This window comes from Falco biarmicus, chromosome 4 (genome assembly GCF_023638135.1).
Source record: "Falco biarmicus isolate bFalBia1 chromosome 4, bFalBia1.pri, whole genome shotgun sequence".
Lineage (NCBI taxonomy): Eukaryota > Metazoa > Chordata > Aves > Falconiformes > Falconidae > Falco > Falco biarmicus.
This window is the reverse complement of record NC_079291.1, coordinates 111,142,832-111,169,204: the sequence shown is the minus strand read 5'-3', so window position 1 is coordinate 111,169,204 and position 26,373 is coordinate 111,142,832. Positions and strand designations below refer to the sequence as shown.

Below are 26,373 nucleotides of genomic sequence, written 5' to 3'. Positions count from 1 at the left end.
GGAATAACTTTTGTCTTCATACTGTGAAAATGACTGATTCACTTGGCGTGCTCTTGTGTTTTCAGTGATGATACATACATGCAGTATAAATGGATGAAAGAAAGTTTGGATTTAGAGAAAATAAGTTCCCATGTCTTTCCTGCACTCTTTCTTATAATATCGATATTATAATTTCTTCATTTAAATTACCGCTTTAAAAAATGCCTGATTTTCCTAAAAAAAAACCCCAAACAAACCCTCTGTTTACCAGTGGAGTATTATGTGCTACAAAGAAGATATCTTAACCAAATTTGCAGTCACATATCGTGGCTTCTTATAGTGCAGGTAGAATTGGAAACTCTCCGGTGAACGGTGAGAAAGAGTAGCCCAATTTGCAAGGGCAGGTCTTTTGGTTGGTTTTTAAAATTCAGGGCGGACAAGTATTCAGTTTTGTTATATGGAAAATAGGAACGGGTCTCAAGGAATATCAAATTTGTTCTTATGCATCATAGCACAGATGCAGTTTGTGGTGATCAAATGGCAATAAAATGGGTTGGCCATACCTAAGTAATGTATTGCTGTAAGAGAGAGATTTTTTCTTCTAATAATGCTTTCCTGAATTGAAAGAAGTCTTACCAGTAATTTTACAACGCCAGTCCCATGAAATTCCAAGTCAATGTTGTAATTCACAGTATGTACAGAATTTCATTAAACATCACACCCGTTAATTCCCCATCGAATTGAGGACAGCTAACCAAAGCAACTTAATCTGAAGAAAAAGAATTCAGCTACGAGATCCCAGTGATTCTTTCTGTGTCTTAAGTATACTCACAGGGATTATTCTGCTGTTTTTCTACCTCTAATTGTTTGTTAATGAGTTTATAAGGTCCTGTTGTAAATTGGACTTTAAATTGGTTGATGCAGGGGTTGTGGTGTTGTGTGAACTTTGATAGACAAGATGTTGTTGACCCCAATACCATTAGTAGATTTTGAGTAATTCTGCAATCCAGGATTTAACAGCTTTCTGGTAAGATCTTTAAAATTTCATTTTTGCAATTTTTATCTTTTTCTAAAGTAGTCCTTTAACTTGTATTCAGAAATAAGACAATTCTAGAAGAAATTCTTAATGCTTTATGCAAACTCTTGGAGAACTCCTGTTGTAAAATGACCTATATCTTTACCACAATTGATTTGGAAGAGCAAAAGGTCAAAAATCTCCTAATCGGTTTTTGAAATCTGTGTGTCAGCACAGCGCATTTCAGAAGGGTTATTGGAACTCTGCAGAAATTGCATTTCTCTTTTGATTTTAATTTTATACCTGGAAAGGATTAGGGGATATTCATGTCAGCTGAATGGCTAAAGGGTAAAACAGAAAATAGTTTTAGAATGGAAAATGTATATTAGAAAAGAATGCACTCAGAGGAATGTGATACCAGGAAGTATTTATACAGTTTCATTGTTTTATGTGAGTGATGTAGAAAAAAAAATTAGCAAATTTCTTTCTATCTACTATGCCAAATCTCCATGTTTTACTTGCTATTAGTTGATTAGTGCAATATTATTCGTGACCTTGTTCCCTACTGAAAAGTTGTCTTACATAGCAGAATATAATCTATAACCAAAATACGATTTCCTAGGGAGCAGTATTTAGCCACTGATTTATTTACGCATCCTGTCTTTCCATCACCTATTATTTTTCAGAGCTGCTCTCTGTTGATAGCGACCTTGCAAGATGACAGATTAATTTCAGCTTTTAGGAATCTGTACAGGCTGCTACTCAGTCTTGTATTTTACGATATACGTAATACAATACATCGTATCCTTCAATTTTAAAGCAGTTCAACTTTGAACAACCCAAACTCAAATGCAGGAGAAGCTTTAAAAGCTCATCCATCTTGTCCCTGCTCTCTGCTTAGAGTGGCTCTTGCGTTGCTCCTGTCATCTGAGAGTACTTTGCCTCTAATCTCTTCCGTGGCACAGCAAAGCAGAATTCACAGAAAGATTATGGTGCCTGGTGGCGAGATACACCCCAAATCTGTCAAAAATCTCAGTAGCTGCAGTGAGTGAGTCACACCACCAGACTACAGCGTACAAATGTCAGCTTCTTGCTTTCACCTGGCAGGAGGAGCTCCCAAAACAAAGAGCATTGTTACAGGGAGGGAAGTTTGGCTCTGCGCGGGTACCACTGTAACAGAGACAGTCTGATCAGTTAGTAGCTACTCTTAGAAAAGCAGCCCCATCACCTTCAGTCCCAGCTTGTCCTCCCAAAAATGTATTTCATAGCTTAACTGCTTCTGAACTGCTTCAGTGTTTCAACACCAGTGTGACATTTCTTTGGCTTTTGGGAAGCTGTTTCACTATCACTGACAGTGTAGCAATTCTAAACCAGGATTTTCAAAATAGGATTTAAGGAACCTTTTTAACTTTTGCAGCCCTGTTGAAAACCATTGTAGATTTTGTAACTGACCTGGGTTTGGTTTTGTTTTGGGTTTCTTTTATCTGGTTTTTAAACGGATCGAAATGGTGCTTATAAATACATAGTATAAAAGGTGCTGAGAGGAACATAATGACAGCTGGGAGCATATAACTTCATTAATAGTTGAGACTGACCCATATGTTTTATTCACTATTAGTGGAATAATTAGTAAAAAACTGTGATAATTAACTAGAAAAAGAGGCTATAACTTCTGAGAGTTTTGGAGAAATCACTTTTTGGCTCCTTTGCAAACCATGCTGTTTCCTGAGCAAAAGCAATTTGTTTGATTTTGCACAGCAAATATGAGCTACATCTAGATGTTTTCCACTGGGACATTACAATTGAGTTTAATGGCTTGAAATTAGAGAAACTCTGTGGTCAGTGAGGAATCATTAGCAATGGAATAATTACCTTCTTGCGGAAGGTAATTATTTACCTTGAGCAATGTCGTGTTTGTAACATCTGACGAGGTTGACACAGGCTGCTGTTCCATCACGGCTCCAGCTGATATAAGAACTGGATATTGGCCTTCCTGGTTTCAACTTCTCTGGCAGTCATGGTCCCAGTCCTGCCTTGCACTGGCTCTTGCACTTGTGTTTGAGCTGATCTGAGTCCAATTCAGGCTGCAGGGAAGCCGCGGCTCCAGCATGGAAGAAGCCTGTGGGCCACATGAAGCTGACACTGAAGCTGAAGGAAAAGCACTCAGATAACAGGCGGTGCCTGAAGTTTCATTCCTCAATAGCTGCTCGTCAGAACCTTAGGCAATAGGATCAGGAGCTGATTTTATTAAAAGAGCGACTCTATAAGTAGCTGTGCTCCATTCTTTCCAGGGACTGCAAGGACGTACCATAAGGTTGCGTGTAACTGTAGTATTTGGTTTAGTGCCCTGTGAATGTTTCTGCAGCTAATGCACGTGGCAGAAAGTGCATTCTTCTATGAAGAAGCTGCAGTTCTTCGTAATTCCTCTCATCTGTTGTTTGGGGTTTTTTTTAAGACGTCGTCATCACTGCAGAAAGCAAAATCAAAACTTCTGTGTCTTTGTGACCTTAAATTTGCATTTGAGATAATCCTCCGTTCAGGGTTTTCTTATTTTCTGTAGCTGACTGGCTATCAGCAGGCCTTCAGGTGCGCGGTGATAGTGTCCTGTAGTTGAAATAAAGATCCCTGAAGGAGTATTTACTGACAAAAGTAGAAAAAGAATTGCATTCTCTTCTCCTGACTATCACTTCTTTCTTGCACTTAACGCTGCAGTGAGCTGGCTAGGGAAGGAAAAAAGAGCAGCCGTGTTTCTTTGATGGAGCTTATGGAAGGCTGCAATATTTTTTTCCACAGATACTGCTTTCTGAAATGTCTCTTTGAGGTCAAAACAAGCTCCAGCAGTCACGCGTGGGGAGCAGGGCGAGTGCACCCGGGGGGCTGGGTGCTGCTCTCTGGCAGGAGGCCGTTGTTCCTCTGCTCAGGGTCGCTCCGTCCCCGCTGTGTTTCCCGGCTCACGGAGCCACTTCGCTTCCAAACCGAACCACTGCATGGTTCGCATCGTAAGGAACCTGTAGACCCTGTATCCAAGCAGAAAAGTCAAATTCACACAGTTTTTCTGTCCTGAGCTTGTTCTGGGATAACGGAGCAGTGTGACTGTCACCGAGACACCGGTGTGAGGATGAGGTGTATTTGTCACTTACGAATGAGAAATGTGAGTGTACAGAAACTTCACAAGCACGAGCAACTATACAGCCCTAGTTGCGCAGAGGTTAACTTTGTGATTCTTACCATGCCTCATCTAATGGGATAATTACTTTTGGCACCTTTGTGTCTAGGCCTAATTCATCTTGCAAAGATAAGGTAATAATTTACCAGGTAACCTCATTCTTCATGTGCCAAATAATACAATAGTACAATAAAAACTTGGACGTGCAAGTTGGGAGTAAAGAATGGAGGACATTATCTTGGGCAAAAGCAGTATCTGAATGGTAAAATAGGCAGGATCTGGGGAAATTCTGTCTCAAAATAAGTTGTGCTTTAGGAAGGACCCTTGCATTAGTATTTTTCCTTGGTAAACTGAGATTTGCTGTGGCGAAACATACAATTCTCCAGCAAACATTTGTAGATTTCAAAAGAGGACATGATTCAGGCACTGTTGCTGTACCATTAGTGGCGTTTTATGGTAGGCTGTATAAAGTTGCATGTTCCTAGTTAATTTTTAGTTTTGTACTATTGCTCAGATACACTTTGTGCTAATATGGTCCAGGCTAAAAAAAACCCCACCACCACCACACCCAAAATGTGAGACACTTCTTAGTGTATTTGAAATCCGAATGGCACGAGTTAGTCCAGATAAAGGGGGGAATATTTAAGAATTCCCAAGGTGAAAGAGACTGTAATTGCTACTTGGCATCTGAAGAGGAGATCTAAAGTGTAGGTAATAGCTGTGTTGATGCTTTCTCCATTAACTGGGACATGTGCGGTGTGCGAGTTGTGTTTACAGTTGAATAATTGTTTATATGTAAATAAAGCTATTGCAGCTTTCTTTCCCTCTGTAAGGACAGTTTTAGCTTAATTATGTAGAAGAGATGTGTGGGGAATGTTCATCTTGTGATTCATTTTAAATTTGCTTCCTGTGTATTTGCTACTTGACACGCTTAATTGAGTTTTTTTCTCTTTCTGCATGGAAGAATGTGCATTCTTTCTTTTTGTTTGTGATTTCTGGACTCTTTCTGGAGGATTGAAGAAAGCTGAACTGTACCTTCTTTTCTGGTCACCCAAGTGGGCTGATATACTACTGTCATTTCTCACTGGATGTTTGAACAACTGTAGAATCGCTTTAGAGTTAATCATATTGTGGCTTTCTTATGGTGCTATAGAATAAAAAACATGAATTAATCGCTTCAGTGGACCATAGCTCCTCTTACAGCAAAGTTTCACTGTACTGTAAATGCTTGGTGTTATGTCAGTTCCCTAGAAGTAGTCATTATCACCTACACACTTGGTGTCAAATGCTGCTTTCTAAAGAGATTAGTACCTTTTCCTCCTCCTCCTCCTCCTCCACACTTGCTCAGCTAAGTAGGAGAAAATCCAAACTACTGCAACCGTACAGGATGGAAGATGGCAAATAATCTCCCTGATTTGGCTGCTGTTTCAAGGAGAGACATGAGATATGGGATTTGATTCCCCTTCACTAGCACTTCTATGCTGACCTCATTTCACCTGACGTCAGTAGGTTTAGCACGGCAGGTCAGAGCAGAACGGGGCCTGAACTCTTCCAAACCCTCTGTACTCTGTGGGGTAGATAATTAAGGAAATGAGTGTTGCAAGCTAGGCACTGTGGAAGAAAACACAGGTATTTGCTTTCTCTGTAATAGGAAAGGGAAGCAAAACTGCAGTCAAAGCAACAATAAAACCAAAGCCAAACCAAAGGGGACTTTGAAACAGAAAACAACTTTTTCCGGTTTTTTTCCTTTTTTCTTTGTTACTTCCGTTATATGCCTGTGCATATGAGAAGAGTTGGCTAATTGGACTCTTACTCGTTATTTGCCAGTCACTTGGCAACCACCTGTCATGGTTCTTTATTATAAGAGCATGAATCTGTTGTCTTTTACCAGGAAGGACTGGCCAAAAACCAGTGCAGAGATTAACTAGGAGGGAAAAAAAAAAAAAACCCAACCAAAAAACAAACCCAAGGAAAAAAAAAAGAAAAAGAAAGAAACACTGTTTACATTTTTCTACAGTTGGTGTCCTATTCACTTAGACACTACCTGTGCACCCAACGAGGAAACACAAAGCAAGAAAGAAGAATGGTATCACAAAGGAAAAAGTTAGTAACAACGTTCCAAGCAACAGATGCCCGTATCAGTAATGCCTGCTTTTGTAGAACAGAAAGAATCACAACATTCTTTGACTTAAATTGTGTTTACAAAACTGAAAGAGAGACTATGGCAAATGGGAAATGCTGCCACATTGGAAAGATTGGGGGGAGTGGTGGCAGCAGCGGCATTTTCTCCCCCACCTCTTAATTTTTTTTTTAAATTTCCAGTTACGCTAGCTAAGCACTTCATCTGGATGTTTGTGCTAAATCTGCACTGAAACAATTCTAAAAGCTTTTACGTTTTCTTTTGCTTCCTGTCCAGCATTCCTTTGAAACAAATGACTGAGATTAAAATTCCTTGTTTCTATCATTTTCTGCCTTTAAGAAGACTCGTCCAGCCAGAGCCAGAAGCCTAAGATTTGTATGTTTGGATAGTGATCTTAATAAATAAAAGTCTACGTACGTTAGAGTACAAGATTTGAATTCTGCAGAGAAAGGCAGTGGCACCAGCAGGCTGGGCAGCGGCGTTTCAGTGTTCTATGGGATCGTCATTGCTGAATGTTCAATAGGTCTGTTCCGCTCGTCTTCTATGATGAGTTTTATGGTTTTGGAGCAGAGGTCTCCAAACGACGGTACTAACGTCACTAGTGGTACGCTTTGATGTGGTGCACAGAAATGGCAGCTCCTGATTCAGTCGGCGCAAATGAAACGTCTTTATGGTGGCTGCTCCTCTTCTTAGTGGCTTGGCCTGATCTGCTGCTGCTGCACGGGAGCTGCTGCCTCTGCAGCCTGACGGCCGCGTTCCACGCCGTGTGCAGAACCTTCCTGGTAAGGAGGCCAATGGTTGCAGTCGGTGGTGGGCAGCTCTTCCACACAGATGAGCGTGAGGGATTCACATTTTGTGGAGCAAGATGGGAAACAATCCTGGAGGTGCCCAGGGTGAGGTCCTGCTGCCAGTGTTTGTGCACGAGTAAAGTAAGTTTGGAACTCCTTCGCTACAGAAAGCAAGGCTGTTAGTGTCACTAATGTTTTTCATATTTCAGTAGTGAAATATAGATAAACTCTACATAGATCAGTGCTTGTTACTAGGAGCTCATAGAAGACAGAAACAGAACTGTGAAAAGGTGGTAGTATAAAACCCCCCAACTAATCCTGGAGGTTTTAATGGTGTTCTGGAAGCAATGATCTTAAAGGTCTTTCCAACCTAAATGATTCTATAATTGTATGTGTAGGCGTTTGAGGAGATGCGCTAGGTGTTGCTCAGTGCATACAGAAACTTTACATTCACTTAAGAAAAAAAATTGTGTGTGTTCTGATGAGTTTTTTTGGAGGTTTTTTGTTTGGTTGGTTTTTTGGAGATCCTAGTTGAAATCTGGGTAAGAGGTTACAATTCACTGTTACATCTGAAGAGATCTGGAAATAGAATTAAATTCATAGGGGTAATTGTGACACAAGGAGCAAAGAATACGGGATGTGGAAGGCAAGCAAGAGAGGTAGTTGTTTCGTGATGTTGGACAGAAGAGCTGAGCTGGCTGGGGCTGGGGTTCCGTCAAACCTCAGTCTTGTATTGACCCTCATGCTTGATAAGTCTGTGTTCTGACAACTGACCGGAATGTATATAGATTAAAAAATGGGGTAAAGGTCCCCTGAACAGTTTTGACGTTTTCCTACTCCATGAAAATAAGAGAAAGTGTCCAAGCTTTTTAAGAACTCACTGAAAAAAGTCTGTGGTCCTCCTTAGCTCCATGTGGTTCTGTTTGCTAAAGCATAGAGAATGAGTTCACACCTCTGAATTTTTGCTACAAGGCAATAAGAGTGCAAGAAAATTCCTGGTAGTTTGACTACTTTATTTTATATTTATACAGTAGATTGTATCTGTCTATGCAAGACCTTCAATACTGGAAGATTATCTGAGTATTTAGCACTCTTGTGTTTGTCTCCACTGTACGCGGGGAGGTGATCTATTGCGTGTATGTATATGAAATGGACATGGTGAAACTAAATCACTTGGTCAAGGTTACAGGGAGAACTGGTGATGGATGTTGGAACTGAAGTGAGAATTTCCTAGCCCTGAGCTAACACTGTTGCAGCATGGTCATCCTCTATCTAGAAATCTCTTCAGCATCTTAGCCTTTTCTGTGGCTTTGTCTATGTTTACCACAGACATAAACTGTGATACCCAACTGGGGGAATGTTGGTTGGAAAGCTATAAAGCGAGCAGCCCCTCTGCCCCCACCCCAGACTGCTGAGCAGTAGGAACACCTACTTCTTCAAGTACTGTGAAGAATTCAGAGTTGTTCTGGAGGTGTGAGTCTGGAGCGCCAAAGAGCCTCAATTAATGTTTTAGTTGGATGGAGGGGAGGCACTGTATTTGAGGTAGTATTTTTAGGAAGTATCTTGGAGGTAGTTTCCATATGAGGAGTAGAACTGAGCTCAGAACCAAAGGTGTTGTCCTAGCCATAGGTCCCCGGTGGCAGGAGCTGCTGCTGAAGCTGCCACCCGAGGGGTCAGCTGGGAGGTGAGGCCATGCCTGCATTGCTGTAGGTAGAACTAGCAAACCTAGTTTAAAGTATCTGGCTTGGATACCCAGCTGTAACTGGGACAGCATGGAGTTCAGCACAAACTAATTGCTCGGTTTTTCTCTCGAGTATTTTCCAGGATGATATAACTGAACATAAGCTGTGCTAACTTGCATTCTTTTACGGCTAAATATACATCTCTGTTGAGCTTGAGCTGGTTGTGTGGTGATGAAGAGAGAGGCAACATTTTATGTAAGGCATGTGTAGGAGATCTGAGAGAGACCTCCACAGGGATCATATTAGAGCTTATAAACGTGGAAATTGTTATTTACAGATGAAGTGCAGAGTGAGAAAGGAAGGGAGGAAAGGGTCTGAATCTCACTGTTACATTATCTCCAGAAAAGTGCTGAGTATCACACTGTTCGCTCAATATAAACCAGAACTGATGCCTGATTTCGTTAGATGCCAAATTTATAAAAGATTGGCTATTTGCTTGAAAATCAAGACTACTGATTAATCTAGCTTTTGGTGCTTTATCTTCCTAACAACTGGAAATCTGAAGCCTTAAAAAAAATAAAAAAATCAAACAGCTTATGAAAGTTATCACTAAATCTTTGTAAAACTGTATTACCTAAACTTGTGTTGATGCTCTTATTTGTATGTCCAATGGCAAATTTTCTAGTTCGTCTTGCTGAATGCTGACTGGACAAGTACTGCGCAAGTCACTAGTTTTTAAATAAAATTACTTGGGTTAGTTCTTAAAGTGCCAGGCCTCCACTTCCTTGTGCTAGTTATGCATTTCTTTCATTAAGATTGAAATCACTAACTTACTCTTATGGTAATTCTGCACACACAGAAGAGCATGTTTTACTGACGTAACTCCGTTGCAATCACTTTCTCTATTCATATTGCCCAAATAAATCATGTGTTTAAGTTTCCCCTTGAAACAGGAAAAAAGAAACCAGATTTTCTTATAAGTGAGGTAATTTTGCTCTTTACAGACTGTGATTTCGGGAGGTCTGTCCTTGGTTTGTGGTGAGTTACTGTTTTTACCTTCAAGAAAACATGGGATCCAAAACTTGTATAAATTAAATATCCTGGTGTAGATTCTTACTTTATAGCTGTTATAGCTCTGATCTGTATGAGTCATGTTTTTCCACTGGTTTCCTTAAATACCACATTGAAGGATTTCAGGTGGTTTTCCATGGTCATCCTTTTATGGCTGTGTTTCTGTAAGAGCGAGGCAGGCATACAGCTTCACCAGGACCTGGCAGAGCAGAGTCGTCAGCACTTTGTGCGTAAACAGTGGGAAAAGACAGTAACAATTTCTGTGCCTGAATATCTGGGCATTTGGGAATGAAAGATAAATTCTGGTGTTATTGGTGGGATGGAGATGACTGTTATGACTGTTTACAGTAGCACTGTGGGTTTGAGTGTTTGGAGTGTGTTTTCGTTGGGTTTTTTGGTTGGGGTTTTTTTTGGTGGTTTGTTGGGTTTGTGTGTGTGTGTGTCTGTGTGTGTGTGTTTAAGCAATGTGATTTATTTTGAACTGTTGCAATGTATTGTTATAAAATTCAGAAAATTTCCTTATCCACCCAGCGTAAGGCTGGTCTTTAGCTTTATGAGTCAGGTCTGTAACATTGACTAGAAACGATATTTGATGGAAGGAATTCCTCAAGTGTTAAATTTAAATGCAGGTAGCTACTCTTCCTTCTAGTGTATTGAGTTTCTTTCATCGGCTGGTTTACAAATACCTCCTTTTGCACCCGCTGAACTAATGTACTCTAAGGGAAATTGTTATTCTGATTCTTAATAATGTGATAGACTTTGAGTTTATTTCTGTCTAATTATGTTTAATTTATTTTTAGTTTAGACTGAGAGAAAGTAAATGATGTAAAGTGAAGTTTGTTTTCAAAAGTGTCAGAATTTTTTTGGTAATCTTTTAGGAGGGAAGAAGAGGCATCACAAAGGTGCTTCCCCAACTATTTTAGAGGATAGACACAGGAAGCAATTCTTTTTAATTTCCTTAATAACAAATCATCATTTTCATATCTGTACATTTTCTCTGAAAACTATTCTGGACTATATGAATGCTTTGCTTTCTGCTAGCATCAGTGGCAAGACTTCAGATGACATTATTGAGATTACGGCTACAAATCTTATGTGGGATGGGTGCTTCTGGCTTTTGCATATGTATAGGACACTTATTTAGCTATAAAATGGTCTTTCTGACAACCAAGGGATACCATTTTCTCTTAGAAGAAACTTCTTTGGATAGCTACACAGTTCTGTATGTTTATGAGTTTAAATATTAGGTTGAACTGTGGTCTTGTACAGTATCGTGTAAAGTTGCTATGCATTTAAGCCTGTGAACGCACACTCTTTTCTTCATAGCAAATTAAATTGCTTTGGGGAACTGAAGGTGGTGTTACTTGCTTTGCTGAGTACATGAGTAGAACAGGGATCAGGTTGCCGGAGAGCAACCTCGTGGGCAGCTCCAAAACAATTCAGAGCTCTTGAAGGCAGGTTGAGCGAAGTCCCCTAAAGCAGAACCACCAAGGGCCTTGGCGACTGAGCGCAAACCCTTCAGGTGGCACCGCGGCCTCTTGCCAGCATCGAGTACACGGCGTCTTATGTGTGATCATTAATGAAGGGGGAACCCCAGGATTTTCATAAAACAGGAAAAATCAAAGACTAACAGCTTACTTAACAAACTTTCTTTCAGAGATCATTGCCTTTTTTGAAGGATATTTGACCTTAGCATTTAGGTGTTTCTTTAGAAAATAAATTACTTCAAAGTCAGTGCTAGTATGTATCATCTCAGTGGTTTTCAGGAGCTTGTATTTGAGTCTTTGCTCCCCGTTCACAGAAGTTACAAACCCTCTGTTATTTTAAAAGTGGAAAGCATAGAATTCTGCATTATGTTTCATTATATATTTTCTTATTTTATCTGTTATACATATTACGATCTTCCATTGTTGTTCCTCAGATAGAATTAATGAAATGGCAAGAGCAAAAAAAAACTTCAGTGGGATTTAATTTTACAAATAACATGCTAAGGGTTCTCATCACTACTTTATCTAAATATAACGCTATAAACATCTCTGTTGCTTGTGAATAAGATGATGTTTGGAAGCTACAGCAGCTCTCGGGAAACCTAATTTTCCTTTCCACAAATCGAAGTTAGGAGTATTAAATATAATTAATATGGAATATCTGAGTTTAACTGTTTTATGGTATGTAAGCACAGAACATTTAGATGTCTTTAGTGAACTAAGTCGAGGACTTGATGCAGGACTGCAAAATTTATTTTTATCCTCAAGGTCAACTAACATCTTTGAAGATTGACATCAGTGTTCAAGAAATATAGGTCTTAATTCTAACCTTGAATGTAATTGTGTAGTTTCACTGTATAAAAATGTGAATATATATATGTATATGCATTACTTATTATCTTTTTTTTTCCTTGAGCTTTTGAAAATAACTCTATAAGCTGTGTATTTTTAAAGACTGGAATGCCTGACTCATAACAAAACAATGAGATACATAACAAAGGTATGCAGTTCCTCTTCATAGGACAGTGCTGCGTAAAAAAAAACCCAACCAACCAAACAAAAAAGACTGTTTGTATACAGAAACTGTTAAGGAATCCTTCCAAATGTAGGAATTTCTAAGAAGTAATGCTGTTTCAAGTAGAATTTGAGTAGCAGCTGCTTATCTGATGGTGCTGGACAGTTTCAAAATTACGCTGAAATGGCAGATGAATGCTTAATGGTCTTAAAAGATAAGACCCTTAACAGTCCATGCATAAAGCACTTCCTAACAATTTAAAGGAGAGGAAAGAAGGATGCTTTTCTGGCTTTGACTGGTTCACAACTGCTTCAGATTTTTTCCCCCTCTTTTTCCCTTTTTGGAGTGATTTAAATAAACTTTGCCTATTTGTTTTCTTGATCTTCCATTGAGGCTTTTGTATTTATTTACTAGTAATTTACTTTAAAAAAAAAATCTTATTTTCACTCATTCTTTATATGTTTATGGAGATCTGGATGTTAGCATCATCTTCACATACTCATCAGATAAGTGGTATGGTAGTTTATGCCAGCCTCAGATAGGCAGAGGCTGTTGGGATTTTATTACTACGATCTGCAGGTTTATTACTAGACATTAAGATATCCAGCAGATTTATTTGGAGCAAAAACCTTGCTAGGAGATCATGTCTATGAATTAGCCCTGGAAAAAGTTGATGGTGATGTTAGTCATCCAGATGGACAAGTTCTGGATGAGGCCTTGAGTTCTGGGCTCCTGAATTTGCCTGCTGGTCCTGGAATGCTCCCCTGTGGTCTCCTGGTCTCTGTAGCCCTGTGAAGGGGAATTTGCCTATGTTTGTGATGGGAACTGAACAAATGACCCACAGTAAAATATATCTTTATAATCCTCCCCGCCCCGCTCCCCCCCCCGCCAGCAATATAGTGTGTCCTGTTCTTTGTGCTTCTCCCTCCATTGTAAACATATTCCTAGTTTGTAATTTCTTTAATTTTTTTTTTGCATGAAGAGCAACAATTCCGCCTCTGAGAAAAGATAGTTAAAAATCTAGTCAACAAATTGTTCAGACTTCATAGTCTGTGCTCACCAGCAGGTTAAACCTGGGTGTGATCCACCATGACTTACTGTAAGTAATAAAAAGTATTTTGGCTTCTTTCTTTTTGTCTTTTGGTTGTTGTATTGCCTGGCTACTTTACAGCACCCTTGGGAGGCAGAGGAGATACCACCATGCATTGTTTGCCCCTAAATCCTTTCTTGACCCATTTCTGACCAAGCACAAGGATTTTATTTTTATTTTTAACTCTTTCTGAAGGAATAGAACTTTCCTGTTAGTGAGGAATGTAGTTATCTGCAGCATACGAATGTTGCTGGTGAAAGATTATTTTAATAATGCGTAGTTTGAAGGATTATTTCACTTAGGGAAATACTTGAAAATATTTCCATTTAGTCACGTTGCTGGTTTGACAGACACCATTTAAATCCTCGCTCGGGTTCCTGTTCAGTTCTGCTTCCTGTTGCTACCTTGCAAGCAGAAAATCTTGAAGAAAGCAACATTTATACAGTGCAGTGTAGCTATTCCTCAGGTCAGCCAGATCAAAATGTGATGTATCTAGGGTTTGTCCTCTGCGTATTCTGGAGTAAGCCAATGTGAGGATGTGTGGCTTCTGGAATGCTCTGTGTCTTTGAAAGTGCGTTAAAGAAGAACAAGGAGAGGGACACACAAAAGAACTGTCTTTGGGTGTGGGGTTATTCTAGATTAGATATTGTGGGGGGGTTTCCATTCACATGTGGAATTCCTCTGTACTAGCCTCCTTCATCCTAGAATAACGTTTCTGTTATGGCAAGCAAGTTCTGAAATTCTGACAAAATTGTCAGAACTGTTGTTTCATCTGTTTCAATCTGGGATCAAGAAACAGGTAACGGATCTTTGTGGCATGGTTCAGTCTGGAAGCCAAGCATGTTGCCCAACTAATCTTCATTTACAGTGTATTTTTTTTTACTATACTGTGTATATTTGTTACAATAAGATTTGGGTCTGATATTTAGTTTAATATTTAAGAATGCGAATAAGTATTTTTGTACCAATTATACATTTCTAAGTAAATGTTTATGATTACAGTGTCTATACCAATAACTTTTTAAGCTTTCATGTTGTAAAGCTCAAAAACATAGCCCTTTGCTAACAAATTAGAACACTTATTTGAAATCTATATGTAATTGTGGACACAGATTCTGCGTTCTCATATATAGATGAAAGCCACAAAGAGCTGTCACGATCATTTCAGATCAGGTTTGACTCTGTACTTGTCTGAACTCTTGGAATGGCCTTTGTGAGAGGTATTCCCAGATGTACCAGGGCAGTGAGAGGACCAATTTGTTGAAGTTAATACCTTTGTTTGTTTTTGTTTTGGCTGAGGGGCAGCCATTCTGTCAAATCCTGTCATGAAAAGGGAAGGACAGGACTGGTCCAGAACATTTGGAAGCACACCAACATGCTCTAGCCAGCACCAGTGGAACCCATCACAGCACCAGGGCCGGCCCGTGTGCCACAGAGCGGGGGTGGCGGGGGCTGCGCGGGGGGCCCTGCTGCCAGCCACCCCAATGACCACGTTCCCAAGGTGGGAGTGGTGCTGGGGGAAGGAGCTGAGGCTAACAGTGATCTCTGTGGCAGACTGGCTTCAGTTTCTTCTTTCTACGCAGAGGAACGTCAAGAGCTGCGTGTCTTTTAACTGGGCTTTGCAGCCCTGCAGCAAGGAGGCACTGGGTGTGGGGGGGGGTGGGCACAGCCCCCCGAGGAGGCTGGGGGTGGCTGGGTGGTCCCCCGGGACGGGGCTCCTGGATGCCCCGGGAGCTGCCTGGGTGTGCGCGTCACCCTGCAGGGTGATTACTAGTGCTCACAGAACAGGTCACAGATACCCGCGGCTTAACGAAGCTTAGCAGGTCAGATTGCTTTACCCAATAAGCTATACATAGACTTTTATCTTATTATATTGGGAAAAAAAACCCAAACCCTCAACAAACCAGAAGTAATTCTCTCAAGGTGATTAATTTCTAGGAAATATGTATCCTAGTTGTATTATCTGCTGAGCTATCAAAAGTCTTTATTTAATAGTGTGTTAAAATTTTGTTACCCCTTTTTAATTGTTGAGAGTGATTGAACCTTGTCCCACTGTTATTTCCCTTTATGTTAATCATTTGCTTTTACTAGAGTAATATATTAAATAATATTGGTACAGGCTTCAATTCTTACCCATTTGTTATAGTCTTAAAAAAGACTGCAATGATAGCTACTGTGTCAGTCTAAATGAGATTTACGGTAAGGATATCAAGGTACGTATGAAAACCCCATATATTGAAGAATGGAAGCTTGAAGAAAGTCTTAAAAGCAGGATGTGTTTTCTTATTAATATTATTAACTGGCCATATTTGTACTTTAATTCTCTGCTATTATTTATTATTGATTACTCTGTTTGAAATATGACTGTTACAATTGACTAATTTAAATTGAATAATGCTGGGATTCTTTTTTAAGGTGTAATCCAAGGTCATAGCATGACCTAGCTAGGGAAAGGTGGTGCTTAACTTGAGGTTCATACCCATGTTGTAGTCATACGAAGTTTCACAGTAAAGGATGCTCCCTCAGATGCATCCTGGCTTTGAATATACTTTTCAAACTGAAGAGAACTGCTTTGCCGTATGGACCATTAGCCAGTAAGAAGGAAAACCCACCTTTATGAAACTGTTAGTATATTGCATCAGTCATATCGGGAGAAGGTACCAAACCAAAATTCTTATTCTAAACTTCTCTGTTTTGCTCAGGGACAATAGTTTTGGTGAGGTAGAGAGATGGGTCCGTGTAACCCATCTCTGTATACAAAGTTTCAGCCTTATTTCCAAACATACCTGAAAGTGAAGCTGTTTGAAATCTGTAGTCTGATGCACACTAATGTGATCCTTTTCAAACTGTAGAATCCTGTAATTCAAATTTAAATGTCTGTATCCTACCATTGCCTGTAGGGACCTATAATCTCTGCTAAGACCAAAAAAGCAGTGATACAAGACCAAAGAGGAAGTGTAAGTTGCTTCCAAGACACAGAGGAGGGAACTTGTATAGTGGAAAGCCACAAATTATTCCAGTCCCCGTACTAGTGCTAATATATTATGTGAAGTAAACAGATTAATGCTACAAGCCATTTGGCACAAGTCCTGTTTCAGAGACTGGCACAATTATAAGGTTTAAATGTGTACTGAATGAAAGGATAATTCCTAAGTATATTGACTGTCTCATTCTTCAGTTCATAAAAGTTGTGGCACCCTCAGAAGATTGTTCTTTAAAGCTCCGTTAGGCCAGTTCACTGGCTAAGATTTGTTCTGAGTGTCAAAAAATTCCTTCTCTCATCTATGTGTGATATGGAAGATTCCGTCTTTAAACTAAAAACGGTGGAATGTTTGTTGTAATACTCTTTTCATATTCTTAGGAACATCTTAGACTGTTGAGATCATGAAGAAGCTGAATTCAGCTGTGGATTTAGGTTTAGCTGTACGAGATGTTGCAGATGCTTCCTCTGGCAGATACAGATCACTTTGGAGGAGACCGCTGAGATGTTTCTCTGTCATTGCTGTGGGTAGGCAGTGGCAGTCAGCCAGGTTTACTTACACTTTATTGGGAAGCTCAGGCTTATTAAAGCTTCTTGCAGTTGGCTCTGCTTTCCTCAGGTGGTGTTCTTGAAAGAACCTAATGACCTTTTTTCCTGCTTGGGTGATACTGAAAGTCTGGTTTTGTTTTCTGAGCGCTACTGCTGTGGCACAAAGGGGGACAGCAATGCCAGCCCAACCCTGTAGACTTCTGGTCTTTTGGGGCATGGCTGTTAGGGAATGGAAGAAGGAAAAATTGTGTATTCATAGAGATCAGGTGGTAGAGATTGAAGGATGGGAGGTAACTGCAGTGTTGGCTGTCCGGTAGGTTTCCTTTCAGATATTGAGAAAGCTGGGATTCTGATCTAGGAAGTGAGCCGACTGGGACGGCTATAATATATCAGTCAGAACAAGCAGTAATTTGTACAGTAAAATAAAAGCGGCAGATAGAACAGAACAGTTCAAGGCAACCATGAGATTGTGGGTTTTAAACGCGTGCTGCTTATCGCCTGACCTTCATTACTTCACCGAGTAGACTCAGGTATGTGAAATACCTTTTCCTCAAGGGCAGGAAAGGGTTAACCAATCAAGCAACTTATAACTGCTGTAATTTAAAGTAGTGAATATACTTATTTTATAGCTAGGGAAATTGAAGCACAGTGGGATCAGGTGACCTACTAACATCTCATAGTCAAGAAACAGCAGGGCAAGTCCTTGGATTTGAGTGTTCTGAGGTCCCTCTCCTCTACTTCTTTTATTAGGTCATGTTGCTTCCTGGGATAACAACATGTTTGTGCAGTTTGGAGATGCAAGCTGTTTCTTTGTGGAAATATTACTGCAGAATGTTACAAAACTGGAGAAACACCGAGCCTGAAAACAGATTTAATTCTTGTTTTAAAATGTAGCAAATGAGATTTAAAAATATGAAAGGCTGCCAGTCTGCTGTTCTAGTTCAAGTATCTGGGTTGTGATCAGAAAAATATTAGAAATCTGCTGCTGATTTCCAGTACTGTTTCTCTCATTGGGCAACCTCACTGAAAAGGAGGTCTTGGTCCCCAGGATCCTGAAAGAGGAATTAAAATAATGTTCATGCATTTCCTGTCATTAATTATCTCATAAAGACCTTGAAATGTGCTTCTGATGTCTATCACCAGCATGTATAGAATTAATTTTTTCTCCAAAGAAATTAGGTAGACTCTTTCTTTTACCTCTGAATATTTTCTGAGTTGTCAGTTGAAGTTTCACTGGAGAAGTGATTTTTCAAGTCACATTTCAAGCTCAGCAGCTAAAGTCTCATTCCTTTCACATGCTGTAAGCATTGTTGTGTTTTTTAAAATTAGTCCCAAGAAGCATCTTTCTGTTTTCCTTTCCATTTTTCTGCTCCTTTTCTGCTCCATTTCCACTCCTTGCCCCCAAGTTAAGGTGTTAAATTGTTCTTCTGTCAGAGCTAAATAATATGCCACTGGATGCTTTAACAGCCGTGAAGATGCACTGATGAATCTACATTTCAGTAGAGGTGCCATTCAAATATTAGGTTGTTTTGCAGTGCTTTGCTATTAAAAGTTATGACAAAATGTACAGAAAAATCACCAGCTAACGCTGCAGCCATTTTGAGTTGCACATGCTGAAAGCCAAGCAATGAGGAAAATTTTACTTTTGTCACAGTTGTGTTTGAAAAAGTAAAAAAAAAAAAAACAACCACCCAAACCCCAACACAAACAGCCCAAACCAAAAGAGAACCCTTTAAATTCTGAGGTCAGAATATTACTATTGGTACTATTTACTGGATGGCCCATTTCTGGGGGTGGAATTGCCAGGCTTAGCTTTGGTTGTAAGGTCCCAGTGTATCTACCTGCTACGTACGGCAGGTATTCCCTGCGTGAAGTGGGGTTGTAACTTCGAGGGTAGCGAGCACAGACTAAGCCCTGCAGCTGGAACCTCATTCTTTTTGCAGGGACCAGATGATTTCCTGGCATTGACTTGCAGCAGCGCTGGTGTTTAGCAGCAGCAGAGAGGATCTGTGGCATTTCTGAAGAGTTTGCACTCTAAGTAAGGACGGATATGATGTGACTTCATTCATAGCATCTTGATGCAAACTCAGGGCAAGCTCCCAGTGTCGTGCACGTTGCCGTGACATCGTAGTTCATTCCTTACTCCAGCAAGAGCATTTTCTGGGGTCGAGCCCTGCGTTAGTGGTTGGCCTCCTGTTGCCCAGGTGGCCGCCGGGTGACAGTGTAGTGATGAGGGTAGAACCAACACTCGCAATACAATATAGGCGGCACGGTGAACAGGCTCCGAACTGATAAGCCTAGCAAAAAGGTTAATAGCTTGTTCATCTTAGGTGGTATGGTACTTTCAGGGCCCTACATTAAATGAGCACTGGGAATATTCATGTGAAAAATTGTTCAGTTGAAATGGGTATATAATAATATGTTCAAGCTAGAATTTCTTTTTTCCTCTTGAACATTTTTTTTTATTATTATTTTCCTCCTGCTCTTATTCCCTTGCCTATTCTGTTAATCAAAAAGAAGAATCAGAGTATTTCCTGATTAAGTAAAGTGTAGGAATTACAGTTTTCCTACCTGGATTGGCTTCTGTAGTATGACACGCAGTCTTTGAGAGCAGCAGTCCTCAAACTGGCTACAGTCATATGTCTGGAACAAATTTCTGTACTGGGCTTAATTTCTTTAAACTAGTCTTCCCTTCGTCCAGGGAAGACAGGTTAAAAAAATCTTTAATGTGTTTTGGCACTGTGTCAATCAACCTTTTATTGCTTTTCCATTTATCTTTAAAATTTGTAACCACCCCCCCCCAAAACAAAAAAAAAAAAAGAATTTTGGTAGCCAAATAATTGCAGATTATCTTAGTGTCTTCCTGATTTTCTGACAGAGCAGTAGAGGTCACCAGCCTTTATGGTTCTTGGACTTAAGCAGAACACATCTTAAATATAACACTTTTTTGTTCTGTTTGAGTCTGTACTCCACACTCTGTAACGCTGCAGTTTGTACTAAAGACTTGCTAAGGAAAAGGGGACACGTCTCTGCTTAATATAACACAAAGTCACTGCATACAGTGTCCTGGCATGCATGTAATCGCCTGTAGCTTTCAAATGATAAAGGCAGTTTCACATGAGAAAAATCTGCATCGATCCAAGTCCCAATTTACATTTTACTTCATTAAAAAAAATTGATCAGCATAGATAAAACTCCTGATCAATGATCCTAGCTCTTTTTTTTTTTTTTTTTTTTTTTTTAATAGCTTCCATTTTGGTGCAGTGCAGTACAGACTTTTGGTTTAACTGGCTGAATTGATATTCTGAGCAGCAAGTAAGGCAGGATGACAGAGCATCAGCATAGCTACTCCTATTAGTGCTCAGGGAGGTACGCTTACTTGCAATTGCCCACTCCGTCCAAGCCAGGGTGAAGTCACGAACCACTGCTGTCCTAGGATACTACTGAAAAGATTCTAACTTTTATGTATGCTCTTTTACACATACTGCAAGAAAAAACTGATGGTTTTCTATGTTTAGTCACTGTCAGGATCGAACGTACCAGGTTTGAGGTTGCAGAATTTGAAGTTGCAGTTTGAACAGGGCACATGTACTGATCACAATTTACTTTGGGGGGGGGACGACACCCAAACTACCACACAGCAAATGATACAATGTTTAAAGGACTGATGCCTCTCTCTGTCTTGTTTGTAGTACTTGGATTTCCTTTTTATTTTTTTTTTTTTTTTTTTTTTGCACAGCCATAACACGGTATTCCATTGAAAAAGCCTTTTACATTTCAGAATCCTGCATGTGCTAATAATTCAAAATAACAGGTAATTTTTTTTTTTTTAAGGAAAGAACAGAGAATAGATGGAAAGAAGCTCTAACTAAGATGCCCCGATTCCTCAGGGTGTAAGGCCGTTACCAGGAGGCAGTGCTTTATTTTATATGGTTTAAAAAGGAAAGGGCAGTGTGGTGTCACCGCATGTGCTGCTGTGAGCCGCGCAGGCTGGCGGGTGCTGTGCGGTGGGCGCTGTGCGTGGTTGCGTGCTCCTGCCTGGGGGCTGGGGTGCGGGGGGCAGGGCACAACCCCGCCCGGTGCAGCGGAGCCCCGGCGGCCCAGCCGTGCGGTACCGACACGTTCGGTGCGGCCTCCCCGTGCCGCAGGGCAGAGCGCGGGGGGGGGCAGCGCGGGCCGTGCGGGGCGGGGTGCGGGGCGGCACAGCCGCGTCTGCTGCATTGGCCGCCCAGGCCGCGGGTTCGCGCCCGCCCGCCGCCCCCGCGCGCCTGCCGCCCCCGCACCCCTGTCGCCCCCTCCCCTTCCTCCTGCCCCAGTGACAGTGATGGGGCCTGACAGCCCTCGGCCTGGCCGGGCTCTCCCGGTCCTGAGCCAGTGGCACGTTCCTGGTGGCTTGCCATCTTCCGTTGTTGTCATTATCCCAAGGGAAGTATTAAAATCACAAACAACAACATGGTGGTTCGGCCCGTTTTTTCCTCCCGACAAAGCGTTTCCCCCCGGCTGCGCCCGCCGGTGCCCAGGCCCCTCCCGGCGGCGGGCCCGGGGGGGGGGGGGGGGGGGGCGGCAGCCCCTGCGCGGGGGGGGGGAGGGGGGGGCGCGGCCCGCGCTGCCCCCCCCACCTGCCCGCCGCATGGTACGGTCTGCCGCGGCGCGCGCCGCCCGCATCAGCCCCGCGCAGATGCCCGGCGGTGGCCGCTGCGCCGTGCCAGTGCGGCCGGGGGGGATGCGCGCTGCTGCCTCAGCCCAGTAAGTACCGACAGCGCTGCATGGCAGTAACCATTGGCAAGAATAACAATAATAAAAAAAGGAATCTCTCCCCGTTCCGTTCTGGGCTTGTTTATTGGGCAGCTGGCTTCCCGCGGGGGGGGGGCGGGGGCGGGGGGGGGGCTCCGGGGGGCGGGGGTCGCGCCCCGGGAGTCCCGCGGCAGGTAATGCTGCAACCTGGGGCAGCGTGCGGGCAGGGCAGGCGCAGGCTGTATGGCTGCAGGGCACTCTTGCATCAGCAGCCAGGCACCCGGGGCTGCCGCCGAGGAGTCGGGATGAGCTTGTTGTTTGTGAAACGTACGGGCTTGATTTCGATTAAATCCGTTATTTAGCGGGGAGAAAAACACGTGGAGCAGGTTTTGCGTTCGTCGGTGCTGGTAAGGATCGGCTGTGCCTTTTTTTCTTCCAGAAGCGAAGTGCAGAAAAGACACTACAATGTGAACAGTGCAGTTTGACTTTTTTTTTTTTTTTTTTTTATCCCCCTAACTTTAAGTGATGTTCTCTTGTGATAGACAAAGACGTTTCTGGTCAGGAAAATATGTAATCCTCAGCTGGGTTTATTTATAGAGCTGCTTATAGTTTTTCAATGTGTATGTCTGAAAGTAAAGGGCAGACAGGTTAACCGCCCCCCCCCCCCCGCCTTTCTGTTGAAATGGATTAGAAAAACTGGTAAAGAAACAGGGAATTTTATGTAATTTCTTTTTAAGCATGAATGATGCTTCCTTTTGGGGCGGGGGGGGGGGGAAGGGGAAGGAAAGGCTTTCTGTGGTGTATGGTATGGTAACTAAATATTCTGACAGATAGATTTTTTTTTTTTTTCTGCTTGTTTTACATATTTATTTTTTTTTTTAAATAGAAGAATCGGCTCCAAATCCCTGAATGCTGCATGGGAAAGCTTTTGGCCGTTCATGAAACGTACAACGCTTTAACAGAAAACATAAGATTACAGGAGTCATTTCCTATTATGTAAAGGGAGATTCTGTGCGTTTGCTGCCTGCCTGCGGCGCTGGCTGCATCCCTGCCCCGCTGGCAGCATCCCTGCCCCGCTGGCTGTATCCCTGCCCCACAGTCCTGGGCAGCGGGCGGGTGCTGCCCCAGCCTCTGCTTCCCTGACTTTAAGTTGTCCTATACACGGCGGGGCAGTTGCTTGTGCATTGCACGTTGCTGGCGAGGACTGAGAGGATGGCTGTAGGCAGTCCTGGGGCACTTAAGCAGCCAGGAGCTGATGCTTAGCCCGCTCCTTGCCATACCTTCTGGAAGGTGAGTATTGAAGTTGCTAAAAGGGAATGCGTATTCTTTCAGGGTGAAACTGTTCGTTTTACCGTTTGCATGCATTCAGAGAGCTAGCTGCATGCTCATTAGGACTTCTGGTCATTTGACCTCCTGATTGCATTCTGTTCGGGACTGTGAAAGGATTGCAGAGCGATTAGACAAGTTAGGATGTTGGAAACATAGCTGGCATGCTTAATATGGGAAATTTTTTTCCCAGCTTTTATTGCTGGGATTTGTGGTTAGCGTTAGATATATGCAGTATGAAATTGATAATGAGGGCTTTTTGTTAGTCTTTGCTCAGTGAAAGCAGATTACAAATCTACTTCATAGTCCACATGTTTTTTTTTTTTATGTTGAGATGTGTTTTTGATTAGCATTTAATTTGTGAGAGGTCATCCATATGCATGACTAGCTCTTGTACCTTGCTCTGAAATAACTGTTTGACTCAGGTATCCAGCAGGTCTTTGATCACATATAGCTTTAACTGGGTTCATGTTCCTCTCATTTTAATCAAAATTGGTACCTGTGAAAAAGTATTTCGTATTTTCCCTGTGGAGCTGGTAAAATGACTAAGTTTGTGAATAAGGCAGCAAAATAAGCCTTGTAGATAAGTTGTGTATAGAAATGCAGCATGAATGTTTTTTCTTATTTTTTCTTTTCTTTTTTTTTTTTCTTTTTTGTGTGTGCCCCCTTTTTCATCCTTTTCACGTATCTATTTTCATTTCTGTGGAGAATTGATTTTGGCCCACATCAATGGTAAATATACTTGCATTTTCACAGAAAAGGTAATTTTTTTTTTTCTGTTGCAAATTGAAACTGAATGATGTATCTCATGCTTTCTGCATATATAAAAAGGTGCCATGCATGTATATTGAAACAGCTTGGAAGAGTTTCATGCTTCTCAGTAGGATTACCGGTTACAGAAGACATGGTAATGATGAACTAGGTATCATACTGTTCTGTTAAGAGCTTCCATGAAGTTACTTTTGTGAGTGCTTTTTTTCTTTTAAATTTCATATCATGTATCTAGGGAGCGGTTTTGAAGGATTATTTTTTCCCCTTTCATCTTCCCCCAGCATTTAAAATACACAGCTTATCTTTCTCAGTGCTGTTGAATTTGGGATGCAAACATTTTTTTAATCATACTAAAAAAAATGTATTCCTGTCTGAATACTGAAAATGTAGGCATACTTTCTGCTAATATATAAGAATGTTACAAGTGTTTTCTTTAATTTCATCCTGCAGTTCATATTGTCAAATATCAGTTGTGTACGTAGTAATTCCTTGTTACATTTTGAAATAAATGTAGAAGTCGTGACCTTGTAACTATCTCTCCCACTGGCTGAAACCCCATTATACTGCAGTAGGGCTCCAGCAGCTGATAGTTTTGTAAATTGAAGCCACCTCCTTTTAATAAATGTAAATACTTTTACAGGTTGGACTTAAAATAATGTTCTGAAGGCATGAAAGCTGTTTATTTGATTCACCTGACTGTGGAACCTTGTAGAGAATAAGCTTTTGCCTTCTGCCAGATTTTTCATTATGTTTTCAAGGAGAGACAAAGAAGGGTATTACAGATCACTGGAATTTAGCAAGTATTGCTGTGCCTTTCTGGCCGATTGTTGAAAGCGACCAAAAATGAATTACATTCATATTATACATTCTCTGATCAACTGATAAAAACCTCCATGATTAAAATTATGTATTTCTGAATAATTTTAATATGTCAGTTGGAATAGGGGTTAAAAAACCCCACAAAACGCCAAGGATGGTTATGATTAAATAATCTGCTCCTAGAGAGGTGGGCTTTTTAAATTCATATATTAAAATGGATTGCTAAAGCTTAAGACAGTCTCCCTCATCCTTTCATTAAGACTCTTTCCTTGTTGAGCCAGGAGGGTAGCGATGAATCCACTGTGAATGGAGGCTCCCTGGCCGTACAGCTCAGTTGCAAATTGAGCAACAGAAATTGTGTGACCAGTATAGTTCTGCTGCCTCTGCAGCACCTGCAGTCCAGGCGTTGTGCTTGCCATTAGGAAATCTCAGCTTGGATTCAACTTGCCAGGGCTTTATTACGCATGGCAGGGATGCTCAGCATTGGAAGACTGTATAGAATTTATCCTTGTATATCACCTATGTATACACTGTGTTTGAAGACGATATATCCTTAGTGGAACAGTTGCGTAATAGAGCAATAGCTCTTCCTAGATAGGTTATGTTTTGTATGGTAGATTGTTTTATATATGGAGGTAGATATAATTAAAGGATATGTAGGCTGATATGGGTTATATAAGTATAGAGGCTTTAATTTCATAAAGCAGTGAAGATGATCGATAGTATTTCATTGTGATTTTTATTTTAAGGTTTGGGGTCCTTTTGTACAGAGCATAAGCATACAGTACAATTTTAAGAGCTGTGGGTATTTTGTTTGAAGTTTTACTCAAACTTACATGTCTAGGGGAAAAAACATGCTTTTAATGTTATTTTGCTTGATATATGACCTTGTTTTCTGTCTTAGAACTGGAGATTTGCAGCTGAAGAATCACCTTATAATAAAAGGGTTGGGAACGAGGTATATTTTGAAATAGGCCAATAATAGGAAAGTAGTTCTAAGAGGCTGGCATCTCTGCAAAATGCAGGATGTGTTCCTTTATGACACCGCAAACCAGTGAAATATGAAGATTCGGAAGTGGTGTGGGATGCCTGCTTAAATATCAGACTTTGCATAGTTGAGAAACAGTAACTAAGTTACAAAGTACTTCCCTTCTACCACATCGTGTATGAGCAAGTTCATCCTGTTGGCAGTATGTTTTCCCTTGTTTTTAAAGTAGCCACTGCACAGTTAAAGCTTACAAGGATCGTGCACCAGGCTATCAGAGAAATCCTAGAAGCAGTTCATGCGAAAACCTAGAAGAGGACCAACAGTAATAACTGTGATCTATTTGGAAGAGTTTGTGCATTTATTACCTATTGTCTCCTTGCCACGCATGGCGAAGGTGAGATGGGGGAGAAGCTAGCTGATTTTAGAGTCACAGAATCGTGGAATAGTTGAAGTTGGGATGGACCTCTGGAGATCTCCAGTTCAACCCCGCCTGCCCAAGATGGAGTCACCTATAGCAGGCTGCTCAGGGCCGTAGCCGGTCAGGTTTTGACTGTCTCCAAGGGTGGAAACTCCGCAGCCTCTCTGGGTAACCTGTGCCAGCGTTTGACCTCCCTCACAGTTTTGTCATCTTTAAATGGAATTTTCTGTGTTTGCTGCCACTGCCTTTTGCCTTTCGCCAGGGACCACTGAGAAGCATTTGGCTCCATCTTCTTTGCTCCGTCCCATCAGGTGTTTATACACACTGATAAGGTCCCCCTGAGCCTTCTCTTCTC

At 41.3% G+C, this 26,373-nt stretch overlaps 1 protein-coding gene across 12 annotated transcripts in view; it reads left to right on the top strand.

The window, feature by feature from the left end:
• The window catches only part of ATP2B2 (ATPase plasma membrane Ca2+ transporting 2), a 432,089-nt gene that overhangs the window by 160,594 nt on the left and 245,122 nt on the right, over positions 1-26,373 (top strand). Inside the window, exon 1 of one of the 12 annotated variants that reach the window (XM_056337588.1) lies at positions 21,595-21,708. The exons of 9 other annotated variants lie outside the window; for them this stretch is intronic. The gene's annotated coding sequence lies outside the window, so the exon portion shown is untranslated. Of the gene's footprint in view, positions 1-21,594; positions 21,709-21,945; positions 22,104-22,593; positions 22,987-26,373 lie in introns of those variants that run through there. 2 more of the 12 variants (XM_056337589.1, XM_056337587.1) reach the window with 2 other exon arrangements.